Source organism: Mesoplodon densirostris, chromosome 3, assembly GCF_025265405.1.
Source record: "Mesoplodon densirostris isolate mMesDen1 chromosome 3, mMesDen1 primary haplotype, whole genome shotgun sequence".
NCBI lineage: Eukaryota > Metazoa > Chordata > Mammalia > Artiodactyla > Ziphiidae > Mesoplodon > Mesoplodon densirostris.
The window spans coordinates 141,945,461-141,958,569 of record NC_082663.1 but is presented as its reverse complement, the minus strand read 5'-3'; positions in this window follow the sequence as shown (position 1 = coordinate 141,958,569).

The window sequence follows — 13,109 nt, the reverse complement described above, 5'->3', positions numbered from 1 at the left end:
GAGTAATATTTCATTGTGTGGCTAGACCATATTTTCCTCATCCATTCATCTGTCAGTGGACATTTGGATTGTTTACTCCTTTTTGGCAATTGTGAATAGTGCTGCTCAAAACACTCGTGTTTAAGTTTTGGCTTGAACATCTGTTTTCAATTCTTTGGGGTCTATACATAAGAGAGTGGAATTACAGGGTCCTATAGCAACTCTACGTTTAATCTTTTGAGGAACTGCCAAGCTGTTTTCCTCGGGGTTGCTCCATATTCCAGCCTTTTTTGCCAACTGATCTGGGCGTCTTTAAAAGCCATGATTCTCTCCCTCATGGGGCAAACCCACTGAGGTCAACCCAGGGCATGACTCTCAATGTCCACAGATAGGAGGCGGAATCCTGGGAACAAAGCAAATAGAGGGAAGGTAGGGAGAAGTTAAGGGGTCTTTGGATGTAAAATATGATGACGTTTTTCACAAAACAGACCCTGGAGGACAAAATCCAAAGCGTGATGTGATTTTTGTAGGATCCGAAAGGATGAAATTGCAAAGTGTGATGTGATTTTTGTAGAAAATATATAAAATGTAGACAGATTCACCCACGCAGATAGTGAGAGGGGTCTGCTCCAAACTGTCTGAGTCATGGGGAGTGTGGGGGGGGGGCGACGAGGGAGAAACTCTTCCCATCCCTTCCCCAGCCATGCGCCTGGGCACACCAAGAGTGCATGCTTATGCAGTTTGAAAAGAAAACCCATTGAAGAACATTCAAAGGAAGTAAAAATGATGAAGCATGTGCTGGCGGCAATTGTCGGTCTTTGTTTCAGAGGCAGCTGTGGTCTTAGGAGAAAAAAGCCCCAGATGTGAATCTAGACAGTCTCTTCCTGTGTCAAATGGGTGAGTAAACATTGCTTCCTCCAGGACCGCTGTTTGGAGGCTGCCATGAAAGTCCCGCCAGCATCTCCCTGACAGTCTCTCAGTAGCCTCTGTCCATCTATCTGTTGGTTCACTCGTTCACTCACTCATTCATTCACTACATATTTGAGAAACACCTAACTGCTCCTTCTGGGTGGAACTTTCCTTCCAAGATCTAAAACCAGCATGAAATTATTGGGTGGGCCAAAAAGTTCATTTTTTCCCCCCATAAGATGGCTCTAGTAGCACTTAGTTGTCTTTAACTTCATTCAAAACAATTTTGTTAGATTGTATGTGACAGCTGTCATATCGGCGTGCATTTAAAAAAAAGACATCAAAATTTGTGTAGCCATTTTAATATTGAAGATGGAAGATAAAAAGCAACATTTTGGGCATATTATGCTTTATTATTTCAAGAAAGGTAAAAATGCACCTGAGGGCTTCCCTGGTGGTGCAGTGGTTGAGAGTCCACCTGCCGATGCAGGGGACACGGGTTCGTGCCCCGGTCCAGGAAGATCCCACGTGCTATGGAGCGGCTGGGCCCGTGAGCCATGGCCTCTGAGCCTGCGTGTCCGGAGCCTGTGCTCCGCAACGGGAGAGGCCATAACAGTGAGAGGCCCGTGTACCGCAAAAAAAAAAAAAAAAAAAAGCAACTGAAACACACAAAAAGATTTGTGCAGTGTATGGAAAAGGTGCTGTGACTGATAAGACGTGTCAGAAGTGGTTTGCGAAGTTTCATACCGGAGATTTCTCGCTGGATGATGCTCCACGGTCGGGTAGACTGGTTGAAATTGATAGCGATCGAATCGAAACAATAATTGAGAACAATCAATGTTATACTACATGGGAGACAGCCAACATACTCAAAATATTCAAATCAAGAGATGAAAATCATTTGCACCAGCTTGGTTATGTGACTTGCTTTGTTGTTTGGGTTCCACATAAGTTAAGTGAAAAAAACCTTCTGACCATATTTCAGCATGCAATCCTCTACTGAAAGGTAATGAAAACGTTCTGTTTTTAAAACAAATTGTAACGGGTGATGAAAAATGGATACTGTATAACAATGTGGAGCAGAAGAGATCGTGGGGCAAGCGAAATGAACCACCACCAACCACACCAAAGGCCAGTCTTCATCCAAAGAAGGTGATGTTGCATATATGGTGGGATTGGAAGGGAGTCCTCTATTATGAGCTCTTTCCAGAAAACTAAACAATTAATTCCAACAAGTACTGCTCCCAATTAGACCAATTGATGTATTTGGTCTAATTGGACGCATTTGATGAAAAGCATCAAGAATTAGTCAACAGAAAACACATAGTCTGGGACTTGCTTGGTGGTCCAGTGGTAAAGAATTCACCCTAAAATGCAGGGGACGCGGGTTCGATCCCTGGTCAGGGAACTAAGATCCCACATGCCACAGGGCAACTAAGCCCGCGTGCCACAGCTACTGAGCTCACGTGCCACAACTACAGAGCTCGCGTGCCTCAACTAGAGCCCGCGTGCCGCAAACTAGAGCCCACATGCCCTGGAGCCCGCACGTCACAACTAGAGAGAAGCCCTCACACCACGAGAGAAGCCCTCACACCACAGCGAAGATCCTGCATGCCGCAACTAAGACCCGACTCAGCCAAAAATAAATAAAATAAATAAAAAATAAATCTTTAAAACAACAAAAAAGAAAACACATAATCTTCCACCAGGGGGCTTCCCTGGTGGTGCAGTGGCTGTGAGTCCACCTGCCAGTGTGGGGGACGCGAGTTTGAGCCCTGGTCTGGGAGGATCCCACGTGCCGGGGAGCAACTGGGCCCATGTGCTGCGGCCGCTGAGCCTGCGCTCTGGAGCCCGTGCACCACAACTGCTGAGCCTGCGCACCACAGCTGCTGAGGCCCACGCGCCTGGAGCCCGTGCTCTGCAGTGGGGGAGGCCACCACAATGAGAAGCCCAAGTACAGCTGCGAAGACCCAACAGCCAAAAATAAAAATAAATAAAATAAAGAATTAAAAAAAAAATCTTCCAGCAGGATAATGCAAGACCACATGTTTCTTTGATGACCAGGCAAAAACTGTTACAGCTTGGCTGGGAAGTTCTGATTCATCCACTGTATTCACCAGACATTGTACATTCGGATTTCCATTTATTTCAGTCTTTACAAAATTCTATTAATGGAAAAAATTTCATTTTCCTGGAAGACTGTAAAAGGCACCTGGAACAGTTCTTTGCTCAAAAAGATAAAAAGTTTTGGGAAGATGGAATTATGAAGTTGCCTGAAAAATGGCAGAAGGTAGTGGAACAAAACGGTGAATACGTTGCTCAATAAAGTTCTTGGTGAAATGAAAAATGTGTCTTTTGTTTTTACTTAAAAAACCAAAGCGGGACTTCCCTGGTGGCTCAGTGGATAAGAATCCGCCTGCAGGCCTCCCTGGTGGCGCAGTGGTTGAGAGTCCGCCTGCCGATGCAGGGGATACGGGTTCGTGCCCCGGTCTGGGAGGATCCCATATGCCGCGGAGCGGCTGGGCCCGTGAGCCATGGCCGCTGGGCCTGCGCATCCGGAGCCTGTGCTCCGCAACGGGAGAGGCCACAACAGTGAGAGGCCCGCATACCGCAAAAAAAAAAAAAAAAAGAATCCGCCTGCCAATGCAGGGGACGCGGGTTTGATCCCTGGTCTGGGATGATGCCACATGGCGTGGAGCAACTAAGCCCATGCGCCACAACTACTGAGTCTGCACTCTAGAGCCCGTGGACCACAACTACTGAGCCCACGTGCCTCAACTACTGATGCCTGCGTGCCCTAGAGCCCACGCTCCGCAACAAGAGAAGCCATCACGATGAGAAGCCCACACATCACAAGGAAGAGTAGCCCCTGCTCGCCACAACTAGAGAAAGCCCGCGCACAGCAAGAAAGAGCGAACGCAGCCAAAAAACAAACCAAAAAAAAACTGAAGGCACTGTTTGGCCCACCCAATACAAACTGCAGTCAGTGATTTGAAGGAAACATCCAAGGTACAAAGAAAGGCCCATAAGGGAGCCTGGTCTGGGAGATAACATTTCACTGGAGAACTGAAGGATGAATAAGGGCATGCCAGGCAGAGGCAGTGGCATGTGCAAAGGCCCTGAGGTGCAAATGATCTCAGCTGTGGGAAGAGGAGTGAGATGAAGAGAGGAGGGTGGGAGACAAGGGTGAGGGGTTTCTGGGGTGGGAGACAAGTATAGATTTTGTCCTAAGGCAATGGGGAATCACGGAAGGCTTCAGAGCACAGAAGGGACATGGCCCAATTTATCCTTTTTAAAAATTGTGGTAAGGGCTTCGCTGGTGGCGCAGTGGTTGAGAGTCCGCCTGCCGATGCAGGGGACACGGGTTCGTGCCCCGGTCTGAGAGGATCCCACATGCCGCGGAGCGGCTGAGCCCGTGAGCCATAGCCGCCGGGCCTGTGCGTCCGGAGCCTGTGCTCCACAACGGGAGGGGCCACAACAGTGAGAGGCCCGCGTACTGAAAAAAAAAAAAAAAAAAAAAAAATTGTGGTAAAAGTTACATAACATAGTTACCATTTTAAAGTGTTTAATTCCATGGCAGTTAGCACATTCACAATGTTTTATAACCATCACCTCTATGTAGTTCCAGAACATTTTCATAATCCCAAAAGGAAACCCTGTCCCCATTAGCAGTTGCTCCCCATTCTCTGTCCCCCAGCCCCTAGCAACCACTAGTCTGCTTTCTGTCTCTATGGATTTGCCTGTTCTGGACATTTCATGTAAATGGGATCATACAACATGTGGCCTTTTACATCTGACTTCTCCAGTGTATACTTTTAAAAGAGCAACTTAGAAGGACAAGAATGCAAATAGGCACTGTGCTGCTCCATCCACACTCCTCCATCCCGCTCCCTGTTTAACAACAGGCACCTGTGTGATTGCCTGTGATTGCCAGGGGCTCCCCTGGGCTGCTGGAGCACCCGTTACCTGCATGACCAACAGAAGGCCAGAAGTGCCTTGAGTTGACATCCCCTAGGGCAGCCCTGATCAATAGTATAAGGTGTTTCCAGATCTCCCAGCAGGATAGAGCCAAAGTCACCCTCCAGGGACTCTGCTGGATGCACGCCCCTCACCACTGAATCCCAGTCTCTGCTCTCTCCCCTTTTCTGAGCCTCAGTTTCCTCCTCTGTAAAATGGGTCCTAGGGAGGGAGCATATTGCACTCAGTGAACAGTCAGAAGTCACACTGGGTTTACAAAAAGTAAGATCCACATTAAGAGTGCAAGGAAAGGACTTTTCTGAGTGCTGACGGGGTCCACTTTGGGAGAGGTGTCAGGCTCAGGAGTCAAGACCCAGCAGGGAAGGTGTCAGGTGGTTGGGAGCAGCTGGAGGCACAGCAGAGGCTCAGCATGTGGCTGCTAGCCCAGCCCTGGGAGGTCAGCCTCTGAAGGCTGCATTCATCCTCCCAGGAAAATCACAATTCTCTCTTTCCCCTCAGCCCCTCCCCAGCCCCCTCTTCCGCCCTAGTTTATTATTTACCCATTCAGGGCCACGATTTATTTTTGGACAAGAACATCGTTCCTCCTCACTCTCGTGGCCACCCGCCAGAGCCGCGCGCTGGCCACGCTGCGGGAAGGAAGGCCAGAGGGAATCCAGCCTAGCTGAGAGAAGGCGGGTCCTCGGGGGGGGGTCTTGGTCACGCCTGGCTCTTGATTTTTTGTTTATCCTCATAGACAGCAACTAGGAGTGCCGGCGGCTGAATTTTCGGATTTCTCCACACTCCTGACGAACGAGACTGACATGCCAGTTTACAGCACTGTCTTTGCTGTAGACATAAACAACGTCACTTAGAAATTGACATGGGTGAGCCAGGCATGGTTTGGGGTGGGTTGTGAAGTGTCCAAATATACACTCCTTTAGTTCATGCAGACAAATAAGGATGCATTCATTTTCATTTTTAAAATTATGTTTATTTTATTTTGTTTATTAAATTTTACAAAGTTGAATTCACCCTCAGTCCCCAACTTCAACTTGGCAAACTCCTATTCATCCATCAAAACCCAACACACAGACTCCTTCCTCCATCCTTCACATGTCCACACAAATGCTACATCTTTCTCCTCTCTGTGCTGTAAGAAAGGAATCCTCCAGTACTATGGTCACCTGTTTATGACTCTGTGTCCCTCTCTGGGCTCTGTTCTAGCACCCAGCGCAGTGCCTGGCATATAGTGGGTGCTGAGTAAATGTGGAGGTTTGGGGGAACATTTTTAAAAACAGTTTTATTGAGATATAATCCACATATCATTCAATTCGCCCATTTAAAATATATAGTTCAATGGTTTTTAGGATATTCACAGATGTGTGCAGCCACTACCAAGATCAATTTTAGAACACTTTCACCACCCCCAAAATAAACCCTGTGCCCATTTCAGTCACTGCCACTCCTCCTCCCCCCAACCTCTGTCAACCACTAATCTACTTTCTTTTTTTTTTTTAGCTTTTTTATGTGTGTGGTTTGAGAGATGGAAATTATTTATTTGTTTGTTTGTTTGTTTATTTATTGGCGTGTTGGGTCTCTGTTGCTTTGCATGGGCTTTCTCTAGTTGCGGCGAGTGGGGGCTACTTTTCGTTGCGGTGTGCAGGCTTCTCATTGTGGTGGCTTCTCTTGTTGCTGAGCACGGGCTCTAGGCACGCGGGCTTCAGTAGTTGTGGCATGAGGGCTCAGTAGTTGTGGCTCGCAGGCTCTAGAGCACAGGCTCAGTAGTTGTGGCGCACAGACTTAGTTGCTCCACGGCATGTGGGATCTTCCCAGACCAGGAATCAAACCCGTGTCCCCTGCATTGGCAGGCGGATTCTTAACCACTGTGCCACCAGGGAAGTCCCACTAATCTACTTTCTGTCTCTATGGATTTGCTTTTCTGGACATTTCATATAAATAGGATCATATAGGGCCTCCCTGGTGGCGCAGTGGTTGAGAGTCCGCCTGCCGATGCAGGGGATACGGGTTCGTGCCCCGGTCTGGGAGGATCCCATATGCCGCAGAGCGGCTGGGCCCGTGAGCCATGGCCGCTGGGCCTGCGCATCCGGAGCCTGTGCTCCGCAACGGGAGAGGCCACAACAGTGAGAGGCCCGCATACCGCAAAAATAAATAAATAAAATAAATAAATAAATAAATAAATAAATAAATAGGATCATATAAATGGGATCATACTACATGTGGGCTTTTGTGTCTGGCTTCTCTCCCTAAGCATGTCTTCAAGGTTCCTCCATATTGTAGCATGTATCAGTGCTTCATTCTTTTTGATGGCTGAATAATATTCCATTGTGTGGTTAGACCACAGTTCGTTTGTCCATTCTTCTGTTGATGGACACTTGAGTTGTTTCCACCTTTTGCCTACTGTGAATAGTGCTGCTGTGAACATGTACGTGGATGTATGTTTTCACTTCTCTTGGGTATGTCCTGAAGACTCACAGTAAATGTTCATGGTTATATTGAACCCTGTTAAACTGCGAAGAGTCACCTGGGTTGGGTAAATGAATGCTCCAACCTCACAGCTTTGAAATCAGGAATGTGGGCTGGAATCTGCCCCCACTGGCTCATCTGTGAAGGGAACCACAGAGACTTATGGATTCCTCGGATTGCCTTGTAAGAACCTCAGGGCCCCGTGAGTAGAAAATGTCCTTTCATTGTCAGCTGGTGTAATCACTTCCTCTCTCCTGGGTCTCTCCAAAATGAAATTTTTGTTCTTTGAGGCCAACTGGTCCACCCCTCAGGGCTTTTGGGACCAAAGACAACCCTGTCCATGGGACCGGAAACACCTAGATCTGTGATCTGGATCAGACCTCGGGTTTTGGTGGGGGCTGATCTAGAGGCACCCTGCCCTGGGTTTATTTTGATTGAGGGTGGTGGGCTGGGTCAGCACGTTGGGGGTAGCCTGTGCCCAGGACTGTGAAACCTGAGGCCTTGAATGTATGTCCTTGGCCGGCAGGTGTCTTGGGTGGCATCCGAGGCTGAGGGCCTGGCCTGTGTCCAGTCAGGAAAGGCCGAGGTAGGCTGTTCTTGCCTCTGGACACTCTCACTTTGTCAAGGAAATCTCATCTCTAAAAAAGCAAGCCCTGGGGCTTCCCTGGTGGTGCAGTCGTTAAGAATCCGCCTGCCAATGCAGGAGACACAGGTTCGAGCCCTGCTCCAGGCAGATCCCATATGCCGCAGAGCAACTAAGTTCGTGCCCCACAACTACTGAGCCTGTGCTCTAGAGCTTGCGTGCCACAACTACTGAGCCAGCATGCCACAACTACTGAAGCCCGTGCTCCTAGAGCCTGTGCTCTGCAACAAGAGAAGCCACTGCAAGCAGAAGCCCGTGCACCACAACGAAGAGTAGCCCCCACTTGCCGCAACCAGAGAAAGCCCGTGCACAGCAAGAGACCCAATGCAGCCAAAAGCATTTTTTAAAAAATAATAATAAATTTATAGAAAAATAAAAATAAAAAATAAAAAACAAGCCCTGGACTTCCCTGCCGACCCAGTGGTTAAGACTCTGTGCTTCCAGTGCAGGGACATGTGTTCAGTCCCTAGTCGGGGAACTAAGATCCCGCATGCTGTGCAGCCAAAAAACTTAAAAAATAAATAAAATAAAAAGCAAGGGGCTTATCTGGTGGTGCAGTGGTTGAGAATCTGCCTGCTAATGCAGGGGACACGGGTTCGAGCCCTGGTCTGGGAAGGTCCCACATGCCGCGGAGCAACTAGGCCCGTGAGCCACAACTACTGAGCCTGAGCTCTAGAGCCCGTGAGCCACAACTACTGAGCCTGCGCGTCTGGAGCCTGTGCTCCACAACAAGAGAGGCCACGATAGTGAGAGGCCTGCGCATCGCAATGAAGAGTGGCCCCAGCTTGCCACAACTAGAGAAAGCCCTCGCACAGAAACGAAGACCCAGGACAGCGCAAAATAAATAAATAAATTTAAAAAAAGCAAGCCCTGCCTCCCCGCACTGCCAGGCCTCTGGGTCCATGTATCAGTCAGGGCTTTCCAGAGAAACAGAATCAACATGATATATGTATATTATATATATGAAGATTCTTTATTTAAATAAGGTTTTATTTATTATTTATTTATCTTTTTGGCTGCATTGGGTCTTCGTTGCTGCGTGCGGGCTTTCTCTAGTTGCGGCGAGAAAGGGCTTCTCATTGCTGTGGCTTCTCTTGTTGCGGAGCACGAGCTCTAGGTGTGCGGGCTTCAGTAGTTGTGGCATGCAGGCTCAGTAGTTGTGGCTTGCGGGTTCTGCAGCGCAGGCTCAGTAGTTGTGGCGCACGGGCTTAGCTGCTCTGCAGCACGTGGGATCTTCCCAGACCAGGGCTCGAACCTGTGTCCCCTGCATTGGCAGGCGAATTCTTAACCACTGTGCCACCAGAGAAGTCCAAAGATTTTTTTAAATTTTATTTTTAAATTTAAGTTAATTTTATTTTTGACTGCATTGGTGTGCATTGCTGTGCACGGGTTTTCTCTAGTTGTGGCAAGCGGGGGCTACTCTTCATTGCAGTGCGCGGGCTTCTCCTTGCGGTGGCTTCTCTTGATGCAGAGCATGGGCTCTAGGCATGTGGGCTCAGTAGTTGTGGCTCGCGGGTTCTAAAGTGCAGGCTCAGTAGTTGTGGTGTACAGGCTTAGTTGCTCTGAGGCACATGGGATCTTCCTGAACCAGGGCTTGAACCCGTGTCCCCTGCATTGGCAGGCGGATTCTTAACCACTGCACAACCAGGCAAATCCCATATGAAGAGATTTGTTTCAAGGAATTGGTTTAGGGTTTCCATGTTGCAGTCTTGAGGAGAATTCTTTTTTCCCAGGAGACTCAGTTTTTGCTCTTAAGGCCTTCAGTTGATTATATAAGCCCCACCCAGAATCTCGAGGATAACTTCCTTTCCTTAAGGTCAACTGACTGGAGATGTTAACCACATCTAGAAAATACTTTCTATCTTTTTTTTTTTTTTGGCTGCACTGCGTGGCACGTGGGATCTTAGTTTCCCAACCAAGGATCGAACCCACGCCCACTGCATTGGAAGTGCGGAGTCTTAACCAGTGGACCACCAGGGAAGTCCCTAGAAAATACTTTCACAGCACCATTTAGACTAAACCGCTGGGCACCATTTCCTGACGAAGTTGACACATAAATTTAAACCATCAGTATGTTTCTGTGTCCCCACCCCACCACAAACCATCCATGAGAATGCCACCTCCTCTGAGAAGACTGCTGTGATGTTCCCTGGCCACAAAGGAGAGAACATGGGGGCATGTTGACCGGCTGCATCTGGACGGAGGGAGCCAGAAGGGAAGCAAGCAGGGCAGGCATGCAGGATATCTATGGGAAGGCAGTGGAGATGTCAGCAAGGGCAAGAGCTCCAAGGCCAGCCAAGGTTCTGGACTGTGCCCCAGGGCCATGGGGAGCCATAGTAGGTTTTAGGGCAGGAGAGTGATATGGTTGGATACACTAACCATTGAAAAACTTGTCACTGACTGATATGGGTCTCTCAGCACCCCTAGATGGGGCAGCGGGGGTCAAGGCCCCAGTCCAGGCAGGAAATGGCAGGGTCTGGGCCAAGGGCTGTGGGGATGGGGGTGGGGCCGATTTAAGAGTTTCCAGGTACATCAGTCTGGGATGAGTGTAAGTTGCTAAACTGTCATGCTGAGCTCTGACCATCGGTTCAGGCCTCTGATCTCTTCCAGGAGTTATTTCAGAAAATACCTCCTTGGGCTGCACAAGGTCAGTGACCTGACTGTGAATGTCTGTGTCACCAATGCCTCCCACCCCCTGTGGGACCACTGGGGAGCTGTTGCATAGAGATGGCTGCCTCCTCTCCCTGCTCCCAGTGGAAAACCAACCCTTCTCCCCTGGCAGACAGTCTGGCAGGGAAAACGGGCTCCATCTTGCCATTCCCCAAACATGAAAACCTTCTTCCTACCCCAGGGCCTTTGCACTGGCGGTCTCCTCTGACTGGAATGCTTTTCCCACCATTTTATCCATGGCCAGTTTCTCCTCATCCCTAGGCTCAACTTAACTTTCACTGCCCCCAGGAAGCTCTCTCCACTATTGTCAGCCTCTATGACATCACTTGTTTTACCGCTCAGGATTTGAAACAATTTTATTTTATTTTATGCTTCCCCCTCTGGAGTATGGAGCCATGAAGGTGGGAATTTTTTGCCTTGATTACTGCCTCATCCATGGTTCCCACAACACCTGTCTCTCAGTAACTACTTGTCGAGTGAATGAATAAAGAGCCACATCCCCTTCTCATCATTCTCTCACCCTTCAAACCATGACTCTGGACTCATGGCTTCCTTCCCCTCCTCTCCCCAGAGTTTTGATGTCACCATGGAGACGCTGATCCCACTGCTTTCTTGGTTCTCTCCTATTGCTTGCCTGCAGCCATTCCTGCAGCCTCCACCCTCACTCCATCCATTCCATCCCCCACAGCAGCCTTCAGAGGAATCTTTTAAACATGTAAGTTTGGCTACGGGCCTCTCCTGCTCTCACATTCTTTGTGGCTCCCAATTGTCCTCAAGAGAACATTCCAACCCTTCTGCTCATTTTCCAGAGCCCTTCAGACTGGTCCCTGTCTCATTGCTCACTCTTTTCCAAACGCAAGTTGTTCCCTTGCCTAGTTTGCTCTTCCCCACCTCTCTGTTTGGTGAACTCCTATTCAACCTTCAAGACCCCACTCAAAGGGTCCCTCCTCCGGAAGCACTCCCTACCTTCAAACAGAGCCCTCACTCCCCTCTGAGGATGTCTGCATCCAGTTCTGTCTCCCAAAGGTTGGGGACTTTTGGGGGACCCCTGACATCACCTGTGAAAGATGGGTCACACCGTCATCATTTATTTAACGCAGGTAAGCATGTAGTCAGATATTTGAGTCACATTCTGAGTCACCTCTTCTTGGTTTCCATGTTGGGTCCAGACTGTCAACCACACAGACATACATCTGGCTAGCCTAGCCAAGGAGAACTGGGACAGATGCCGCTTGGATCCCTTCCTGCAGTACAGCTCCATCTTTGTCTATAAGGCGTTTTTACATTTCTACATGAACTTGTGAGGTCAAATCTTTCACCTGCTGCTGCGCAGCCCCCAAGCATGTCCCTCCCTTCTACATCTGAGACTGGATTCGAGGAGTTGTGATTCTTTTAGAAGTTGGGATTCTTCTCCAGGTTGTTGAGATTTGTCAACTCTCCTTCAAGGAATGTGAAAAAGCTTAAAAGCTGCATGTGAGCCAAGGGGACATGAGACATGCCCTGTTGGGACATGCTGTAGAGAATTCAGCTCCTCTCAGGAACGTTCTACCTTTTGACACTTAGTTGCTCTGCAAGACTGGTGAGAATTGGAAAGCCAAACATTCTTGCAAGAGGTTGTATTGATGACGTGAAAGGATCTTGCCTAAGGTGCAGTGCTATAGACCTCACAGCAGCCTCACTGGGGGTTCATCTTAGAGTTGAGAAGTTGGAGGCTCAGGGAGACCATCCACCTGATGGTACCCCCTGGGGGAGGCCTGGACTCTGCCCCACCCGCTTGGGACACGGGACATCACTGAGCCTCATGTTCCTCACCTGAGCAATGGGAACCACAGTTGGACTTGGTGAGGAAGTGCTATGTGGGTCCGCACAAGGCAGTGCACAGTAGGACCTCAATCTTCATACTGCTCTTACATTATTACTTTTTTTTAGTTTGTCCATTGGTGGAATATATATAACATAAAATTTACCATCCTAACCATTTTTAACTGTACAGTTCAGTGGCACTAAGTATATTCACACTCTTATGCAGCCATCACCACCATCCATCTCCAGAACTTTTTAATCTTCTCGAATTGAACCTCTGTCCCCATTAAACATTATAAACTTCCCATCCCCATCCCTCCAGCCCCTGGTAAATTCTCTGCTTTCTCTCTCTATGAATTTGACTACTATAGGTTCCTCACATTAGTGGAATTATAAAGTATTTATCCTTCAAAAATTTTTTTGGCTACTGTATAGCGCGGGGAACTCTACTCAATATTCTGTAATAACCTGTATGGGAAAAGAATCTCAAAAAGAATGCATATGTGTATATGTATAACTGAATCACTTTGCTATACACCTGAAACTAACACAATATTGTAAATCAACCATACTCCAATATAAAATTAAAAATTAGATTAAAAAATTTTTTGTAAAATACAACATGAAATTTACCATCATAACAATTTTTAAGTTCAGCAGCGTT